The sequence below is a fragment of the Sceloporus undulatus genome, chromosome 6 (assembly GCF_019175285.1).
Source record: "Sceloporus undulatus isolate JIND9_A2432 ecotype Alabama chromosome 6, SceUnd_v1.1, whole genome shotgun sequence".
NCBI lineage: Eukaryota > Metazoa > Chordata > Lepidosauria > Squamata > Phrynosomatidae > Sceloporus > Sceloporus undulatus.
Window position 1 is genome coordinate 29,135,152 of NC_056527.1, and position 22,426 is coordinate 29,157,577.

A 22,426-nucleotide genomic window follows, 5' to 3' on the forward strand; every position below is an offset into this window, starting at 1 on the left:
TTCAGTACATGCTGTTCTCCCTACATCACAATTACAGCATGTTCATCATTTTATGCAGGAAAGGGGCCAACATTTTTATCTGAAAAACAGTCCTTCTTACATTTTTTTTACTGCAACACTGTTTGCTTAGTTCTCATAAAATCATCTTATTTGTTTATATTTTACAATGTGTTTAACTACAGCCTCACTATTTGTCAACTACGCTGAAGAAGACAGCATATCCTATAGAGGCCCCCAGAAGCATTTTTATCCTCACATTTATTGCAAGCTTGTACTGCAACTTTCCCATCTGAGTTGTTAGGGATTTTTCTCTCTTCCCCCTCCCTCCCCCTGCCTTTTTTTACTGTTTTGGTAAGACTGTTGAGTGGCTTCTTAATATAGTTTTTTACCTATCACTTTAGCTCATTAATGTGACAGAAATATTACTGATACAACCACCTTCCGTCATCCATAGAAGTAATTATATGGTACTTTCCATCACTCCCCAGGTAGATTTTCTGAGTCACCTTCTTTGCACTAATTTGACTATATTTATAACCTGCATGCCATTTGTAAGTAGAGATGAATGTTAAAATAATAACAAGCAGCATATAGACTCCCCCCCACACACACACACACACCCCTTTAGGAATCCTGCAGTGGATGTAATTTTCAGAGTAAGTAGAACATAATGACCTGTTGGTAATGGAATTTATCAATAATACCATTTTAGCCATCAACCTATAAGTATTTGGGGTCATTTATATATGATGTCTATTACAAGCTATCCTACTAGAACATATACACATTGATCCATCTCATTGGCTATCTTTTCACTGCCTGCCTAGCACAAAAGTACACAAGCTTTTGTGTAGATAAAGTTGAAGTGCTAGATTGTGCCACTGTAGCATCACAGTACTTGTGTATCCCTAAATAGAGCAATGCCACTCTTATGCAACCTCCAAGGAAGTGCAACTATTTATGTAACAGCTTTTTCACCAATGTAAAGCCAAAACAGAATGCAGGAGAGTACTGGGGAAAGTTACTTTAAAAAAAAAGTCATGGTCCCTAGTCATGCCACCTTTTCTGGGAGCTGTAGTCCAAACAAGTAACTTTCCCCAGCTCTGCTCTTACTTGCATCATATAGTCACAAGGCTTAATTGTTGTAGTTGAAATCTGCCACAAGTTTATTCCTGTTTTATGTGCCGTTTTAGTTTGTTTGCTTGTCACTCTAAGACAAAGGTGGGCAAAAGACAGACTGGGATCTACGGTTACCTCTCTGGATGATTTTTAGTAGATCTCTCATGGCTTCTGACCCCCATTGCTGTATGCTCATGGTTCACCTCAGTGTTTTTCACCTGTAAAACAGGAGAACTGATTGGCTGCTTTCAACCAACTCTGCTGCCCAGTTTTAGCATCACAACCTCTGGTCTCTGGTAACTAGCATGTAGATCTGAGTTACAAGAGTTTCATTTAGAGCCAGGGTGGCATGCAGTTTGCAAAGTGGATTAGGGGCCAAAATTTCAAGCCCATGTTCTCCCATGCTAGGTCGCCCATGAGAAACCTAATTCAGAAATGACTGGTCATGCCACTTAGGTGTACCACCTTATCTCTATGTCACATGGATGCCTTTTCCCCACAGGCCAAGGAAGGCAGGGAGGCAGGCAGTGTCTGGGTGTTCCTTAAGCCAGACACAGAAATATTACATCATCCTTCTGGACTTCTGGGGAAATTCATCAGTCTGAAAAATCAGAAGATAAATTCTAATAATTGCCACCAAATCAAACTCTGAAGCAATTCTAAAGTACTATGGTGGGGGCAACAGAAGCCTTTTCCAAAATGAACGGTCACATTTTTTTTTTAAAAAAAAAGAGTTAATAGGTTTTGGCATAGCAATAACACAAGCCACAGACACTTCGTCCTTTCAAGAGTGCATGTGAAAAATAATGGGATACTATAGGGATAAAAATGGGGTGTAGGAATGGGAACAGAATTCTCGTTTCATAATTCCAGCCACACTGGGCACACTGGGGGGGGGGGGGACCACAGTCAAGAAACTGTTTTGCCTCTTTATTTTTTATTTATATTTAAGAAATAAATATTATTCAGGAATGGGGGGAAATGGCTTAGACTGGGTCCAAACTGTGTTAATTGCTCTTTAATTCTATGGAAATCAGTGGGACTTAGGCCCAATACAGACCGCGGAAAAAGGGTGGTCCACAGCCACCCCTTTCCACAGTGGATTGGGGCCAGGGAGGTTTCACCAGCAGCCCAGAGGCCCCAATCCGGCGCTTTTCCAGGCCACGGAGAAGCGGCAAAATGCCTGGAAAGAGCATTTTGGCCTGGAAAGAGCACACCACGTGTATGGACGGCACACTTCCAAAATGGCACTGTCCTTTTGAACTAGGGCTGGGGAGCATGCAGTTGCTCGGGCTTTAGATTAGTTATTTAATTATATGTTAAAATAACCACTTTGCCTGTTAGAAACCCTATTCTGCCCTTCATATTAAGGTAAAAATAGACATTCTTCATGTTTCAGAAGGCTGCAACAGCTAATTTTAAGCTCCTCCAGAGCCCCAGAGGAACACATCTACACTGTCAAGTAGGTGCCATGTAGCCATGTTGGCCATGTAGCAAAATACAACAAAATCCACATCAAAATGAAGAAAATACATCATGCAAGCTTTCAAAGCTCCACTGCCTTCATCAGGCAAAATATGTTTAAAATCATACAGAAGAAGAAAAGTAATGACATTAGAGTCTCAGGCCTAAATTTTGTATCAGATGTTGTTTCTGTTGTAGTTCAGTTGTTCCGGGGGGATTTCAATCAAGGCAGAGGGCACTGCCCTTCTTGGCCATGCGGGGACCCAAGGACAAAGGATGAGAAAAGGCAGGTAATGAAATTTTATTACCTGTCTTTTCTTCCCCTTTGTCCCTGATCCCCACAACTCTTCCCCTGAGATCCAGGTTGCCCCCTTTTTAAAAAAAAAAAATCTCAAAGTAATGAAAATACTTTGAAGAAATGTGAAAGAAGGTCTTCAGATAGCTTTGGAGAAATCTGCAGCTATAATGCTAAAGAAAAAGCTATTTCTCTAAATTATTATTATTATTTGCAGCAGTTTCAGGACAACATGCTTTACCCTTTAAGAAATAGAAGGTGACATATCATTAGGTGTGGCATCATTTACATTCAGTATACAGTTGCTGTTTTGACTTTTTATGATTTCCTGTGGTGGTAAATTTCACTCCTGCAGACAGTACAAGTAATTGCTTTGCACCAAATAATGCTTTTAGAAAGTTTAACTCTGTTACATTATACCCATTAGTTTACATATTCCTGCAGATGCCAGTTTTATAAGGGCATAAACATCCCTGGTGCTTGCAGAATCAAAGACAATTTGTATGTACAATAGAGGGAGAGATGACATACACGATGCCAAAACACTATAGCATGAGGAAAGTATTTTTTCAACTAAATGTGTTTCATTCCTTATTTGCTTTCATAAAATTACTTCGCCTGTAGTTCGTGCCATATTTGCGTTTGAATCATCCTAAAGCAACAGAAAGTAGAACCTCTGTAAATTGAATTGGTGGTTGCTAAAGTATCAGACCATCTCCTCCTGGGTAAAATTTTTAGTTGATTTTCAGAGGATGAAATATCATATCACAAATTTCCTTGGTATTTTCTTCACATATTATGCAGTGTTTCCCAAACCATGACAACATTACCTCTCTGTAAACCTTGAGAGTGGTGCAGTGGTTTGAGCTTCAGAGCACTATGATTCTGAAGACTAAAGTTCAAAACCCTGCTTGGCCATGGAAACCCACTGGGTGGACCTTAGGTAAGTCACACACTCTCAGCCTCAGAGGACAGCAAAAGCAAACCCCTCTTAATAAATCTGGCCAATAAAACCATATGAGGGAGCTGCCTTAGGGTTGCCATGAATCAGAAACTACCTGAAGGCACACAACAAAAATTCCTTGACTTTAGAATCATAGAAACATAGAGTTGGAAGAGACCGCAAGGGCCATCCAGTCCAACTCCCTGCCATGCAGGAAATCTAAATCAAAGCATCCCCAACAGATGTCCATCCAGCAAACAGTGTTTATGCTGGGAGGTGGTTTACAATGCTGTAAATCTCACAGACAGTGGAGGGGCCTCAGTCTGGGGGACTTTACATAGATGCCATTGCTGTATAATCCCACAAAGTCAAATGTCCATGACTGATCCTTGTTGGTCCCACCCTAGAAATGCAGATCTTTGCCTTTATCATCCTCATATGCAGGGATGAATAATTCCCATAGTTTTGTCCTCACTGAGAACAAAGATATCTATATGGTATTCTCCTAGTGTTTTTACCTTGCAAAGTATTCTTGGGAATCATTCTGCACAGAACTATTTCTGTTTTTGTTTTATTTTTTCTCTGTTAAAAAAAAGACACCTATTTTCTGCATGGGATGCCATGTATTTTCCATCTCCTCCCCACTCCTGGAAAGAAAGAAAAACCACCACTCTTTCCTATGCAGAAAATATGGAAGTGTTTGTGAAGAAAAACCCATGTGTATTACTGTGGAAAATAATTCCCCAGAACTACTTCACAAAGTGTGAATGCCAGGAGAAAACTGCAGAATCTCACTGCTACATTATTCATCCTGTAAGGTGTCAAGAAACCCATTTCTCTGCAGGGAAGGAAATAAAAACAAATATTCTTGCTGTCCCTAAGAGATATGTGAGTAATCCAGACAGAAATTTTCCCAGCAACTTTGTACACATGAGCTCTCTACTAGGCTGGTGCACTCCAACATGTCTGTCATATACAAAAACTGGGCCAATAAAATACTGCAGTCTAACCAGAAGACAATTCTGACTCATGTTTTTGAAGCAATGGTTCCCCTGACCCTCTCGATAGACCTCTGCTTTCACAATCCAGAGCTTTAACATGTCTAACATTTCTCTCACATTCTCTGCATTGTCTCTATGAGAGGTCTTCAAGGGATTTTGTAAAAGCCACAAAGATAATTGCATGATCTGTTGTGCAGAACTAGAGACTACGAGCTGTGAATATTTCATATTCACACTAGCCCAAAGCAATGCCATTTTTGACTGGAAAACAGTAGCACAATACTTGTTTTCTTTGCTGGTCCCTATTGGAAGCCCATTTTCTACTAGTATAGGCATATTTCAGCTAACGAAGGACCCAAACAGACAGATCAAATTAAAGCTGCTTCAGGTCACTTTGGAGGTATGCTGTTTAAATGACACACACATATCAAGAGGCCAGAAGCTGCACTAAAGCTGCACTCCAGTCCTCAGGACTGGAATATGGCTTTGGCATGGCTTCTGACCTCTTAGGACACGTGCATCATTTAAACAGCATACCTCCAAAGTCAGCCAAAGCAGCTTTATTATGGCCTGTCTATTGAGGCCTATTGCCTCTGAGAAAGTCTTTGTCTACCTGCCCAGCTCCTCCTTTTCTTCCTTGTTCTCAGTTCACCTGAAAGTTTATTTAGCACAGTGGTCCCCAATTTGGGGGGGGGGCTACTGCCCCCTTTCAACTTGTGTGACAACCAGTGTTGCCAATTTCCAGGGAATTCCCAGTTTCCAGGTAATTTAAAAGCTTTCCATTTGATTTTCATGCATGAGAAATTTCAGGGTAAATTCCGGGGAATCAGCCCTTCCCACCCAACCTGCCAAAAATGGCCCAAAAATACCTTCCCACCCAAAAAATGGCTGAAAATATCTTTCCACCCCCCAGAATGGCCAAAAGTACCTCCCATCTCAGAGGTCTCGCCTCCTTTTGCCTTCCTGTAGTGCCTTGCGGCAACCCCTGCCCAGATGTCCTGCCTGCTTCTGGGGAATTTGGAGGCATTCTGGGGAGCCAATCGGGATTTCCTTCAAGGGTGATTGGCAACACTGGTGACAACCTATTTCTTGATAGTAGGTCTACTGTTCTATTGCACATTCAAGACAAGCAATCTCAGTCGCTGCTTCCTTTGCTACCCAGTCATGCCAGGATCAGCAACCAAGTTCCAAAATACACTGCAGAAATAATCCAGTTTGAAAAAACTTTAACTGCCCTGGCTCAGTGTTAGTGAATTCTGGGAACTGTAGTTTTGTATGATAGTTATCCTTCTCTATCAGAGACCTCTGGTGCCACAACAAATTCCCAGGATTCCCTAGCAATGAGCCAAGGCAGTTAAAGCAGCCTCAAACTGGATTGTTTCTGCAGTGTGTTTTGGACCTAGGTAGCTGGCTGAGCAGTGACTGAGAAGCCTCTCACCCGTGACAGTCTTGCAGCAGAGATGTCACTAGGGGGCATGTGGGGTGTGGGATGCATGAAGCGACATCACAGCCACTACCCTAGCAATACCACTGTTGCTCCCTAAATGTCTGCCTTTTGCAAAACACAGGGTGAAGCATTAATGTACTTTGCAGGACACGAGGAGCCCAGCAGAATAGAGGCTATGGCCAGAAGGTGGACAAATGAGGCCACTCTTTTCTTCTACCACTGCACTTCAAACCCCCTCTGGGAGAAGACAGGGCAAGACCTTCTCAGTTCCTCTGTCCTCCTGGTATGGCCTGGCCCTATCCATGAGAGAAGGAGAACTAGGCAAGAGAAGCAGGGAGTGAGTGAGTGTGAGGAAGACTGTTACCTGCCATTGACACAAGAGTTTCCACCTTTGAGAGTGGAATCCAGGAGGAATCCAAGGATTCTTCATTCTCTTAACTTGTTAGAATGGGAGACAGCAGCCTACAGCTTCATGGGAGGGTGAAGAAAGAATCCAGGGATTGTTCCTCCTCTCATTACATTAGAAACTCTTCTTGGTCCTTTTTGAACAGGATTTTATGAGTGTATACTTGCTGCCTTCCAACCATTGTGCAGTGATACAAGTTGTTCCTCATCCAAATATTCAGAGCAGCTTCTCTGCATTGTATTTCAACCACAAAATTGCATGGGGACTTTTTTATCTCATTACAGTGTGTAATGAAAAAAGGGCCCAGTGATAAAATGTAATTGATTGGTTGGAACAATTTTTGATTCATTTTTTTATCAGTGAAACAAAATAACATGAGGTGATAATGTTGTAAAATGCTTATCAGGTAAAGCTGCTTCTGTGCAAATTTATGACTCTAGGGTAGTCCTATAGACTAGGACGATGGTTAAGGTTTCCAGCTAGAACTGTGGACAAAACTAATCTGATCTTGTAGCATCTTTGAGACTAACTGAAAGAAAGAAGTTAGTAGCATGAGCTTTTGTAGACTTGAGCCTACTTCCTCAGATACATGTGCTATGGCTATGTCTTTTAATTAACTCAAACTGGAAGGAGTAGCTTCTGCAGGTAAGAGCCCAAGGATCCTAAAGATGTTATGATGTGTAATGGTCTGTTTGGAAGTTTTCTAGGTATCTGGCAATTCTTAGAAGGAGAAAAAGAAAAAGAACTTCCATGCATTCTGTGAGCTAGTGGCCACTTTATACAGTGATTACTTTTTTAAAGTATGAAATGAAAGGTCTTTTTTTGCGTGCAGCAAGGTTCTCAGATTTATTTTGATTCTCTCAAGTGCAGAAACTCAGAGAAATGGATCAGTGAGGAAAGCAAAGGAAAGAAAGAATTTGTTTATCAGCTTAGCGCATACAGTTTTGTTGGACATTTGGGACTGGGGGATTTAAATGCTAAATGAGCCCTAAGCATTTCAGACTTATGGCAAGAGGGTTTGTGGTATAATAGGAAACTTGGATGGATGGATGGATGGATGGATGGATGGATGGATGGATGGATGGATAGATGGATGGATTACTACTGCAGTCTGGTCAACATTTTACTGATTTTTTTTACTCAAACATATATTCAGATGTTTTAAAATTTTAAAATTTAAATGCATAAAAACCTTTATCGATAGCACAGTTCTCACTTATTCTCCTAAATGAATATGACTTTGGTCATTCTGTGTATTTATACTTTTAATATTCATGGTATGATGAGGTCTTTGCTTTACAGATTTTGTATTCTCTTTTTTCTAAGATGATTGCATCATTAATAACAACAGATCAAGGCTGGCCTTGTACATTTTAGGGTTTAATGGTCCCTTTAAGATGGGCAGGCTGGCAATTTGAGGCTCCCATTACTGGTCCCAGCTTCTGCCAACCTAGCAGTTCGAAAGCATACAAAAGCATACAGGTACCACTTCGGTGGGAAGGTAAACAGTGTTCTATGCAATCATGCAAGCCACATGATCACAGAGTAGTCTCTGACAATGCTGGCTGTTCGGCTTAGTAACAGAGATAAACACCACCCCCTACAATCGGTCACAACTACATAATCTTGTTAAAGGAAAACCTTTACTTTTTACCTTTTTAGGAACACAGCAACTGAATGATTTTATGTAATCAATGACTTTATGTAATCAAAATGACACTCCTTTTCTTCTCAGTGTTCCCCCCAATCATTATAGAGAAAGAGGTTGTGGGGTGTAGTGGTTTGAGTGTTGGACTACAACTGTAGAGACCAAGGTTCAAATCCCTGCTGAGCTATGAAACCCACTGGGTGACCTTGGGCAAGTCACACTCTCTCAGCATCAGAGGATGGCAATGGCAAACCCCCTCTGAAAAAAATTGCCAAGAAAATAGGTTCAAATGACTAGCAGGCCCACAACAACAACAACGAAGTTGGACCCAAGGGGCAATGACCCTTTAGCTCAATGATAAAGTAAATTCTTTATATGCAGAAATTCCCAGTTTTGATCCATGAAGTCTCCAGGCAGAGGTATAGCTCAGAGATAGCAAGTGATGAGAGAGACCAATACCTGAGACTCTAGGATGCTGTCAAAATTTGAGAAAGTGACTCTTTAAAAATCAAATTCCAGAAATCTGTATTCTTTTCCAAGCTTTGGGGACTACTGACAGTCAAAGCAGATGTCACTGGGATTCAAATGCCACTTCATTGAAAGAGAAATAATATGTATGATTACAGCTGTGCATTTCCTTGTGATATGGGAGCAATTAATCATTGTTTGATATCTCATATTGTTTCAGCTTCTACTTTGAGAACTTCTGTTCCATTGTTCCCTACCAACAGAACTATCAATGTGTTCTATTGTTAGCCAACATATGAATTAACCAAGTGTCACCTTAAATATGGTTTATGTAATCTGCCATCAAGAACATCCTGTATTCTCTTTGTTATATTGTCATTTATATGTAGATTCCACAGTAAAGCGTATTCTTATTAGAGGCTCTTGTTATGCCTACTAAGACATCAGAGACAACCTTTACCATACCTATAATCCAGGACTGGGAATCATGCCACCCTCTAGCTTTTGTTGCAGTGGAAATCCCAGCAGCCCTGGCCAGCACAGCCAGTGGTGGAAATGCTGGGGGGTCTAATTCGACAATGACTGGAGAGCCATCTGGTTCTCACCCCTGCTTTAAACAACCATCATTACATTGAAACTTATTTTGTTTCCTAAACTGCTCTTGGTCCTTCAAATTCATTAACAGTCATCCCTTCCTATCCACAGATTCTGCACCCATAGATTCAACCCATCCATGACTTGGAAATGTTTTTAAAAGAAAATCCAAAAAGTAAACCTTGATTTTGCCATTTTAAATAAGGGCCACCATCTTACTATTCTATTGTATCTAATGGGATTTGAGCATCCACAGATTTTGTTATTCATGTGGGGTTCTGCAGATACCAAGGGACCAGTGTATTACTAATTTGTATTACTAATTTATTAATTTGTGTGTTTTTCTTTACCTTTATATCCTAATTTTCTTCCACTAAGCTCAGAGCATCATTCAAGGGTTTCCTTCCTTCACACAACAAAATGCCATGGCGTGGAATGCATTCCCAACTGTAGAAACATCTTTTTGTTTTGCCTCCTCCCCCCATGACAGTTTCCCATTCCTCATTGTCCATAGTTAGACAACAGTGTGCAATCATTGTGTATCATTTTGTCCTTGCTATACTGTTTTAGCAGAGTATCCTGAGAGGGGTTTTGTTTTGTTTTTATCTTTAGGGTGGGTTAGGGGTTGTAGGAGTGAGGTGGACTCTGAAAACCTTGAGCTCCGCCAAGGCTGAAGTCACCTTCCTCCTATCCTTGGGTGGAGCCTTGGGGATCCTTGATTGTATTTGCAGTAAGATGGTTCTACCTCTATAATTCATGGCTAGGGCTCCCAGTTCAAGAGGCCTGGCCTCTCAGCAATTGGCTCTTCTTCTCAGCTCCTCGAGTCAAGGGGGAGGAATCACGGAATGAGAAGATTTTACAGACCTTTACACACATGGGCATCCGTTGCGGGGAGTGAAGGCAGTATGGACTGTACCAGGTGACATCCTAAGGGAAGAGTGACACCACTGCTTCCCAAATGTCTGCCTGTTGGTAGCAATGGGTTAGTGTTTGTTCACATCCTTTTAAAACCCTGGAACCCAGTAGAAGAGCCTTCCCAGACTGACCTCCCAAAGAAGGATAGCCCTATCCGCCTTTAACGGCCCATTCCATTTTTATTATTCTAGATTATGCTATTGATGTAATTATTTTAATTGTTGAATTTTTATTATTTTTAATGGTAGGAGGGTTTAGGGGTTAATTATAACTTTTTATTGTGTTTTTGTATTTTTATTATGTTGTAGTTCTGCCTCGATCCACAGGAGAGGCAGGAAATATAAATAAATAAATATTATTATTATTATTATTATTATTATTATTATTATTATGGGAAGGTGTGAGTGGGGTGAGGCTCAGTGAGTGGAGAAAAAAGAAACCTAAGGCTTTTAAAGATATATATATATATATATATATATATATATATTCTTTTAAAATTATCTTTAAAAACAACATATCTGATCAAATGTCCACTTTAAATGCATGAAATTATGTAAGAGTAAATACATTTAGACTATGCTTATGATTTTGTAATTTAAAGGCATAATTTTAATTTTTCTAATAGTTTATGTCACAACTATTACCATTACATTCAATGATATAAGTGAATTATGATTTACGATTAACATTAGTACAACAAACATTACTAAGGATTCCTTGTGGTGAGGTATGGGGGGAGGAGGTCAATGGGTGGGTGACACCATGAGCTACTGCACCAGTGATACCAGCACTAGTGATAGACAATGTGTTACACAATGAAAGCAAAACTTTTGAAAGCTTTGTTTGCTTAGATTAGAACTTTCATGTGTTCTTAACAGCAGTGCTTGCAAAGATGCAACAATACCTCACTGATTTCTTGATACTTGGACAGTCTAATTCACTGGTGGTCCAAAACTCCAGCCAGTAACACCCAACAGACTGTGAAACCTAGATAATAATAGCAATGATAGATTCACTTCTTTTTCCATGGATAGAAGAATCCTGTAGCATGTAACATTGTACTAAGTGTCTTTTAAGGTTGTAATCCCGCTCGATCCGTGGGAGAGGCGGGAGGTATAAATAAACTATATTATTATTATTATTATTATTATTATTATTATTATTATTATTATTACCATGCATGCAAGTACCCCTCAGTAGGAAAGATGATAACTGGACAGAGACAAGTCCCATCCTGAAGTCTGTGTAATCAAGGATCATGACCGCAAATGTATTTTTTCTTTAAATAAACCGGTAACACAAAACAGGAGCAGAAAGCACAATTTAAAAGATAAGTCAAATGCAATAGCATTTTGCATTATTTTCAGTGCAAGAAGAATCAAGACAATAAACAGATCCAGACAAATGAGCTATACAAGCAAACAAATCAGATTCATGGAAGATCTTTTTCCCCCTAAAATAAGAACTGGGGGGAAAGTGAGGTTTTTCTTTTTCTTTTTAAAGCCAAGTCAGATACGACAGTTTCTGAAATAATATTCTTTTTGTTAACAGCAGGATAGTAAAGCAAGCAAAATAAATACATACAAATGGGTACATTTGCTCTGTTATTAGTTATTGCTGCCTTTGAACTTCAGTAAATTACAGTCTCATCTCTACTAGTTTTATATGTTTGTGAATACTACTCTGCAACCATTTCTCATGCCTTCCTAAAAAATATCATAGCTCTGTTTTGAGATAATTTATGCTTCTACTTTAAAAATATAAATAAGAAGGGATCAGCTCCCTTTTTTTTGAGTGGGAAAAAGAGGATGTAATAGAAGAAAAAATAACCCAGAAGAAACAGCAATTTATGATGCATTTTCCACACTTTCTTTGCATGATTTCTACCTCTCTGCACACAGCTACCATAAAACTACCCCTTCATCTTAGAAAGTTAAGGCTGAAGAAAGCTTCAATCCTTCAGGCCTGTGTTCAGACACCTTCAACAGTTCCCTGTACTACATTATTCTCACACACCAAAACTGCAACTAGACTATGGTTATTAACTGCTGCCTATACTTATAAATAAAAAAAATACTGACTTAGCAAGACAGAGTGAGTCTGGAGCATAAAAGCAGAAGATTTATTTGAAACTATTATTTCTCCTTCTTCATAGAAAATAAGAAATTTGGTGGGTGGATTCAAGCGGAGGGGGGGAATAAAAGAAGAGAAGAGTGTTTGATAAAAAGAATCCTCATTACTGAAGGCTTCAAACAAAAGATGTCCAACAGCTTGTATCAATAGAAAATTCTTCCTTTTGGTTGTACAGTGCAAATGTTGGTGCTTTATAGTTTGACTTTTCCCTCTGGATATCCTATTTCCCCAAACAAATTCTCAGTTGAGCTGATACAGTGTTGTTGTTTTCTGCATTGCAAACAGAACATGTTTTTTTATTATTAATTCCAGTGAGGTTAACTCAACAGTATTTTCTGTTTGAGGATGTTTATGTGGAATATGGGGTTTATGTAGATATGGGGTTCTTTTAAAAGTTAGATCTGTGAGGTAGGAACTGAGAACAGCTCTCTTTTTGTTCTCTCCATGGCAAAAAAATGACATATATATTATTTCCCTTGATAAAGTATTGTTTCACTTCTCTCTGTAGAATGGCAACATATTCTAGTTTGTTAAGCCATTGTCACTTACTGAATAGAATTTAGGTGCTTACTTGAAATTAGGAACTGTGAAGCTGCTCACTGACAGCACAATCCCCTATATGTTTACTCTAAAGTTCCAATTTGTTTAATAGAACTTGGGACCTGAATTTAGTATTGACTCCTGAAAATCTTTGTGGAACCAAAAACACAGAGATGACAAGATGTAACATCTTAAATGTGGTGGGAATGGATTGAATGGTATATTCGTTGCACCGAGAAGTATCCAAACTGCTTCCACATGCCTCAAAATGGTAAGACAGAAAACCGTGACGCTGTTCTAGGCCTCATCTGCACTGCAGAAATAATTCAGTTCAACACCACTTTAACTGCCATGGCTGAATGCCATGAAAGTCTGGGATCTGTAGTTTTGTGAAATAGTTAACCTTCTCTGCTAGAGTGCACTGATGTCATAACAAACTATAAATCCCAGAATTCCAGGATAGAGTCATGGTAGTTGAAGCAGCATCAAACTGCTTTATTTCCGCCACTGATTTTACCGATCTACAAAAGGATGGAAGGCTGAGTCAACCTAGAGCCTGTGGGATCGAACTCACAATGCTCTGACTATAGTGCCAGTATTTAACCACTGCACCACCTTATGATGGGAATTCCAATGCAAGGGCCATCTCTGTTGCAGACAGAGAACAGAAAATTATTGAGGAAATTGTTCAGAATCAGGAAAGTGTTTCAACAACCGCTACAGAGGAGAACCAGTTTCCTCATTCTTAGAGCAGACCCATGAAATTAATAACAAACTGAAGTCCCATGGAAATCAATATGTTTGATCTGAAAAGTCTAGGGTAGGGGTGCACATCTGTCAGAAGCTAGGAAGATGCATCAGCCACCACAAGGAAACATTGTGCCATACACTCCTGTCACATCCCTCCCCAGAAGCATCAGAGGATGGCAAAGGCAAACCCTCTGTCCAGAAACTTTCCAAGAAAACCCCATGATAGCCTTAAGGTTGCCGTAAGTTGGAAATGACTTGAAGACACATAGCAGCAACAACAACAATTCATGTGGGCAGTTTTGCCATGTTTTGGGGGAGGCGGGGCCATTTGGTCCCAGAGGGGGCACTTTTTAAAACAGAAAGTCACTTCCTATTCAATTCCCTTTTTTTTTAATGGCACAAGTGGAGACAAAAACATAGTAAAAATGCCCCTACAAAAATGGCCCAGGGAGCCAGATACCCACAAATTGTGCTTTGGCAAGGGACACAGTCAAACTGACAAATTGTAAAAGGAAAAAGAAAAGAAATGAACCTGACAAAGCATGATAGAATAACAAGAAAGCCAGGAAAGTCTACAACTCAGAGCAATGGTAAGAACTCTAACATATCACCTAGATCAAATAAATCATTATTGCAAACCATGAAAGAGCTCAATCCAGGCCCAGTTTGAGACAGATACTCCAAGCTGAAAGGGGAATTTTTTTTGGAGTATTGATGCAAAAACTTTGAAGCTTTCATGGCCACTGCTTGTGCTGGTTCAGGGAGTCTGGGAGTTGTAGTCTAAAAATATTTTTTCTAACTTCTGGAAATAGCAGATTGGAGTGTGCCAGCCAAATGTCCATCAAGTCAAAGGTCTCTGAACTCTGACTACTGTTGGCAATGCCTCCTGAACCAAATTCTCATTAGGAAACACTGACAAAGGCAATGCAGATTGAAAAGCAACAGGATGCTAAGCTCTTCAGGAAGGGTGGAACCAGATAGAGAAAGTATTGCCCCAAAGAATTACAAAGCCTTTTCTCAATACCATCAGAAATATTAGCGGGGGGGGGGGGGGGGAACCACAGATGATATTAGCCACACCCCTTCCCCCGCCTTAAATATTCTGATACTCTGATTATGTCAGAAATGGAGTTTTGTAGGTAGTGTGATTGGCAGATAGACCTCATCCCCATATTGGGAACCCAATCAAGATCTCTTTCAGCATGGAAGATCTTCATGTGTATGCATCACACTTTTGAATGTATTGTGGGGCTGCTACTTTGGAATGACAGGGAGGAAATAGGACTAGCTATATAACCCGCTCACCCCTTACTCACCATGTGTAAGAAGGTGATGTGTGACTATCTGAGCATCTTTTCCACTGCAGTAAATTGTCTGCTTGGAGCATCTTTTCCACTGCAGTAAATTGTCTGCTCCTGCAATTCCAACTTGATGTTACTGGCTACCAGTTCACTCACCACAGATATTTTGGATCTCAGAGGAAGTATCTTTCTGTATTGCTAATGCAAGACAAACTTGTCCCCCCCCACTCCCCAGTATGATTTTTAACACTTTTGCCAAATGAAGAACCCAGTGGAGCTTCAACAGCTTGCATCATATATTTTGTACATTTTGGTTAACTGAATAAAGGTATCACTGTTTTGTGGGTTTTGATGTTATTGTACTTCACCACTAGCAAATAGAACAATCTTTGACATGTACAGTATACCAGGATATGCATCCCAATAGGTTTAATAGTGCTTATTCCTAGGAGCCACTTCCAGAATCCTTTCTTGTGATCTCTGAACAGGAGAGAATGCAGCTGCTGAAGAATGTAAGTATATATTGGTTGTTATTCTTCTAGCAAGAATTTGTGAAAGTTGTGTCCCTAGGAGGAAGACAAGAATGACATCAAGAGGAGAGAAGGGGAAAGGTACTTTTGGGTTACAGTTCCCATCACCAGTGGTCTTTCTAGCTGTCAGATTCTGGATGCTACAGTCTAAGAAAGATATTCTTGTTCAGAGCTTGGAAAAATTACATTTATAGCTTTTATTTTATGGAATTTGTCAGCCTGCATAGACATTGGTCCAAAAAGTAATTTTCAAAGTTCTTACCAAAAGTATCATGTGCTGTCTGGCATCCCAGTTGGAGTAAACAACTTGCTGGTGGATCCTTCAAAGTTTATGAGTGCTCCCTTGCTTGCTAGGGCTTTCTTCTTCACTTCAACAGAGTGCTTTCAAGCATTCAGGAGCACTAGTTCCACAGACAAGAATGAAAAATCCACTCAAAAAGAAAGAACCAGCATGTCTTAGTGGTTTAGGTGATGGTGGACTAAGATTCTGGAGACCAGGTTAGATTCCCTGCTTGGCCATGAAACTCACCGGATGACCTTGGTCAAGTCAGATGATCTCAGCCTCAATGGCAAACCACTGAACAAATCTTGTCATGAAAACCGCTTGATATGGTCACCATCAGTCATAAACAACTTAAAGGCACACAACAACAACTACTACAAATAGCAACTTGGGCAGTGATAAACAGTCATTAAAAAGTCACTCATTTGTTGTTATTGTTATTGTTGCTGCTGCTTCTGCTATGCTTCAACTTATGGTGACCCTATAAATGAGACACCTCCAAGAGACCCTATTATTAACAGCTCAAATCAGGCATAGTCAGACCTATGATTTCCTTAAATGTTTCAAGCTTCTTACAGAAGCCCAAAGGCCTCTCTGGTCATGACCAAACAAAGAAGGGAAAGGAAAAAGCACACTCACATAAAGTGCACCAGAATAACAACATATGTGTGCATGTGATTATATTATATGTGTTTGTATAAGTGGACCCTAACTCTGGAGCCAGCATCAAAAGCAGACCTCATGGCTGATAAATGCACACCCCAGCTCTAGATGTATACCTGGCATTCTGAAAAGCATATCTTCCCTAGGATAATCATGGCAAACATAGTCTTTTGCTACAGATCAAGAGACTGATCATCATTTGCAAAAAGAAAGGCAGAAAGGAAACATTTCTATCTGAAAGTACTTCAAACAGCCCTTTCCCATTATTTTCTGAAACTTTCAGACTACAAAAGAATTCTTCTAGCTTTCCGTAGTTTGCATCTGTGATTTTTTGAAGCATTTTTGGCATAATTTCAGAATGAGATGGAGAGCCTTTCATAATTTTATTTATATTAGAGGGGGAAAGTTTAACTTCAAAAACACAAGCATTCATTTCCAAAGTTCAATCCAGTTCCTAAAGTTCAGTCCAAGAGTTCGATCAATTAGAATGCTTTCAGCATTTCTGAAATTATAGTCATTCTCCAGTAAAAGTGCATTTTTACTGAATAATAACCCAGAGCTATGTGAGGTTTCCTTTCTTATTGCTTCAGCTTTTAAATGAGCCATCATCTGCTAGAGCTTCACAAGAACAAAACTTTTTTTATGTGGGAGGGGAAAACTTATCTGAATGGAATAGTATATTTAAAAGATCTATGATTTATCCATGCTATAAATTGAGGTGGTACAAATTAAACCCTATCAGATAGTTTCACTTTAAGTAATGTTTACAGCTTCACATTAGCTGTAAGTATGCATTTTCAACTGACATCTGATTATAAACCAAAAAATAGACAAATATCTCCTTCGATAGTGGGCCCTCCACATTCACTGGGATTAGGGGCACAGGGCCCCCATGAAAGTGGAGAAACTGCAAATTTAAAAAAAATACTCCTTTTTTTACCAGAGGGAACACCTCTCTAGGAATCTCTAGGTCCTCCGATGCAACTCTATGGTAAGCTTCTGCCAGTGTTGTGCTGGAGGACCTAGAAATTCCTAGACAGAGCAAAATAATCAAATATGTAAAAATCAAAGCCACAAATGTGGAGGGCCAATTGTAATATGAGGTAGTGTCAATCAAACAATCCAAGTATTACATGCAGTATATTTTTAGTTTGACCCATGTAAACTGAACTGATAGTTTTAGGAACCAAATTCCTGTTTGTCCAGAGTGCATGGTGCATGAGTCATGTGGATAAAACATTGGAGCTTATCACTCCACTTAAATAACCCATTTTACCTCATCCAAATTGAAGCCTAAATAGGTAGGCAGCCGGGTCCGACTGCAAGGATTTTGCCACTGAAGCCAACAAGTACAACCCAGCCCAGCTGTGACCTTATTTTTAAGCTGGGAGCTTTCCAACTTGGAAAAATGGTTGCCGGAGCTCATCTGGGCCCCAGACTGCAGCCGGGCTGTACTCGCATGACAGCTTCAGCAGCAAAATCCTTGTGGTAGGACCCAGCTGCCTCCCAATTTAGACTTGAATTTGGATGATGTAAACTGGGTTATTTAAGCGGAGCAATAAGCTCCATTGAAATAACAAGAAGGAGAAGTTTGGAGAGGTGTGATGCTGTCCATTAAAAAGGCAAGCATGCAAAGACCAGAAAATCCAGGAAGCCACAAGAAAAGCAAGGGGAAGAGCATTGACCTTAACAAATAAGGTCCTGGAATTATTTCAGCAGTGTGGATGCAGTCCATGACAGTGGTATCAAACAGCTATAATGTGGCCTGGAACATCAAATTTCAAGCACATTTCAAATATTTATTCCACTCCTATTGCATACTATTCTTTAAAATCAAAGCTACTATCCACATCCATAGTCAGACATGATGCATCAATGTGATTCACAGGTTTGAGTATGAGATTAGGTCCAGGGAGACTCAGGTTCCAACTGAGATTTAAATTTAACTGGGTGGCTGTAAATCAATCATCAGTCTGACTTATTGTCTTTCAGATAGTCTGAACACTAGTTATTTTGAAATTTGCCTCAGATAAACCCACAAGCATTTCTTGTACTCCCTGACAGTAAAACTATAATGATAATAAACTAAATAATCAACATTTTTACATCCCCATGATGCTCAAAATCAGCTGCTTATAATGGCAGCCTTGTAAGTGTGCATGTGCCTGTCAATTACTGACTCTGCTGATTGGAAATGAAGCTCCACAACAATGCCTAGTGAGCCAAAATGTAAATCACTCTTGCACTAATCACATATATGTGAGTCCTGGTTGGAATTGTTTACTGGTATGTCCGAGCCACTCTGCACATGCTCAACAACATTTTCATACTGTTAGCCTTTTATCAGTTCTAGGTCTATATCCATCTGATAAAGACAAGACTTAAAATGAGGGATGGAAAGAATATTTTAAAAAATATTCCCCAAAACTGTCTAAAAAGATGTTTTTCAAAAGTTGAGAAATCCTGATGAGAAGAATCCTAGACTGATGAAAATTTTCACAGGGCTTATTCTGCCCAAAAATTACATGTGTTTGTTTCGCATAGAAGACAGCATTTTATGCACAAAGACTAGTATTTAAATGCAGGAATGTTACTTTCTGCACACAAAATGCTGTTGCTATGTAAAACAATCACATGTAAATTTTGGACAGAATAAGAACCAAATTGCAAATAGGCTTTGAAAACCGTGTGGTTTTTGAAAACTTTCTCACAGCAGCAAGAAAAGTGTTGCTTCCTTTGAGAAAAAAACTTAGGTCCAAAACCAAAACACACTGCAGAAATAATCCAGTCTGAGACTGCTTTAACTGCCCTGGCTTAGTGCTAGGGAATTCTGGGAACTGTAGTTTTGTGAGACATTTAGCCTTCTCTACCAGAGAGCTCTGGTGCCAAAATAAACTATAATTCTTTGGATTCCCTAGCACTGAGCCAGCGGAATTAAAGCAGTCTCAAACTGGATTATATCTGAGGTATTTTTGGACCTTGATAAAGAATTGCATACCTACTTGAAACTCCAAAGTTCTTGGAGGCAAGCTCTGCTGCTGCTGCTGTTGTTGTTGTTGTTGTTGTTTTCACCTTCAGTGTTGGCCTTGTTTCATATAAATCCAGGTCCTATAAATGAGAAAACACAGAGCAGCAGGGATTAAAAGAAGAACTATCTAATCACATGAGAGCAATTTTTCCCCATGCAACTGAAGACCAGTATGTGTATTCTGAAGGTTAGCTATCAATCACAGTTGAGTCATGCAATCCTGTCATCAATATGAGTGTCAATCATCAGGGATGCCAAGACCTGGTGATCCAGCATAATAATGATTCCCTATAGTGTTAAATTCATTTTGGTGTGGCAAGCTGTATTATCACGATCTCATTCTTTCTTCAGTTCTGATGCTTCTTTCCTGGTTTTTCATTTGAAGAAAATTGATGAGAAATTAAAAGCTATTTTGTCTCCATCTTGTTGGCTGTAATGGATTTTTTCCCTGAACATTTTAGAGAGTTTGATGATCCTGTAATTAGATGCCCTTACCTCCAACTATTCATCATTCTCCTTTCACTCTCTAGACTTTATTTATATTTCAACACAGAAACCTGTATGGCAAAAGAAGTCAGGAAATGTGTAGTTATGCATCTCATGATTCAAGATGCATTTAAAAACATCTCTCAGGTCATCATTATCAGAATTTACAAGCACTGCAAAGACCTGTTAGGTCAGGGGAAGGCAGATTTCAACCTTATGGGATCTCCTTCATCATTTACTAGAACCAGAACTGAAGAAAGTTAACTTCTCAGATAACATCTCCCAGATGCCCTCAACCAACATGGCTAGAGCCCATGCTGATTGGGGATTCTGGGAGATTTAGTCCCAAACCAGTCAATTTTCTAAACTCTGAAACTCTGACCAGTACCCTGAGGTCTACCAACCAGTTCTAAATGCAAAATACCAGCTTCTGTGGACAGACAAGCTATAGGCTAAGAATTAAGAACCAGGGTGTATGTGAGCAGGTTCACCATTCCCTTTGTACAAAAAATCACTCATAGTTTTCCCCAGCATGTTATTTGGAGGAGAAAATTTTGTTATTGTTCATAAACTCATAGAGTTGGAAGAGACCTCAAGCTACACCAGTCCAGCCCCCTGCCATGGAGGAATACACAGTCAAAGCATTTCCAACAGATGACCATCCAGCCTCTGTTTAAAAATTTCCAAAGAAAGAGATTGCACTACACTGTGAGGAATCTTAACATTAAACAACCGGCAGGACTGATGCAGTGGTAAACTGTAAAACATGGACACTCACCATGATCATCCTCACAGCATCATCCCCAGGAAGAGTCAGAAAATGCAGACATCATAAATTAGTTTTAACTGTTTTCATTTCTACTAGGAGCAACTAGTTTCTACTTTGCTGTTCTTATTTGCCATCATGTCAGTGTCAGTCAGTGTCAGTCTATGGCAACCCAGTGAATGAGAGGCTTTCAAAAGCTCAAGACTTAAAAATTCAGCACTGTGGCTTCTCTGATTGAATTTATTTATAATTAGGTCTTCTTCTCTTCCTACTGCCTTCTGTTTTACTAAGTGTTATATTTTCAAATAAGTCATGTCATCTCATTATATGTCCAAAGTACGGTAGCCTCAGTTTAGTCTTTCTGGTATCCTGTGAGAATTTAGGTTTGATTTGCTCTCAGATCCATTTGTTTGCCTTGTTGACGGTACTTGATATCTATAGAACTCTCCTCCTCTGTAATCCTTGTTGCTGTGTGCCTTCAAGTCATTTCTGACTAATGGCACCCCTAAGGTGAACCTATCACAGGGTTTCTTGGCAGAGGGAGGTTGCCTTTACCTTCCTTTGAGGCTGAAAAAATATGACTTGCCTAAGGTCACCTAAGAGGTTTCATGGCTGGGCAAGGATTTAAACCCTGGTCTCCAGAGTCATAGTCTGACACTCAAACCACTACATCATGCTTGTCCTCTTAATTTCCTATCCAAGTGTAGTCAGGGAGGGGAGGGTGAGGAGAGGGTTGATTGGGCAGAACTGCAACAGGAGAGAAGAGAGGACCCAGGGGAGGCTCGGGAGGAAGGGCTGTGGATCTGGGGAAGGGGGATAAAAGGTCAGGAAGATGCAAACACCGGGAGGAGGGTGAGAAGCAGAAGAGATGGAAGCGAAAAAGCGGTCGGGACAAGGCCAGAGAAGGTAATTAGGAGTCCTGGGAGTGAGAGATGTCGAGGATCTTTGCAAGATAAGCCTGGGTTGCTAAGAGCGGGGCCATCACTGAGGGAAAAGCTGCTTGGCCAGAAAGAGGAAGGAATGCTGCAAGGAGAGTGGTGGGAGTTAAAGACTGAACAGAGGAAACAGAGTCTGAGGTTCAGCGAGAGAGGCAAGGAAGAAATAGAAACCCTGGAGATGTGGTCCACTCGGAAGGGAGAGGTCGAAGAGGAATCTCAGTGAAGAAACTAGAGACTGCCTTTGATTGTAGTGTTTATTTAGGTGGTGGGAACCTGTGAATTCTGTTAAGTAAAGTTTGAAGCATCTGTGAAGCATGTTTGTGGATTTGTGCCTACAAGAGAGAGTTTGTTGGAACACACATGTATCCAATATGTCGCAGGGTGTGAGCGCCCCAGACCAAGATTAGGGCATTTCCAAAGTATTTACAACAAGGATAACTCACAGTGATATATTGTTGCTGAGAAAATCTGTTTCCTCCAGGTACTATGATTTTCTTCCTGAACTTTAGATGGAAGATAGATGTTTCAGATACAGGGCAGGGGGTGAGTGTCCCTCATCATCATCATCATCATCATCATCATCATCATCATCATCCCAGCACATCAGACTCACAGGTCCTGGTTCCAGTATACCACTGATGGGGAGTCAGAAATCCTTGGAGATGTACAGCAAATCACCAAGAGACCTCCCAGTAGATCACCACTTAT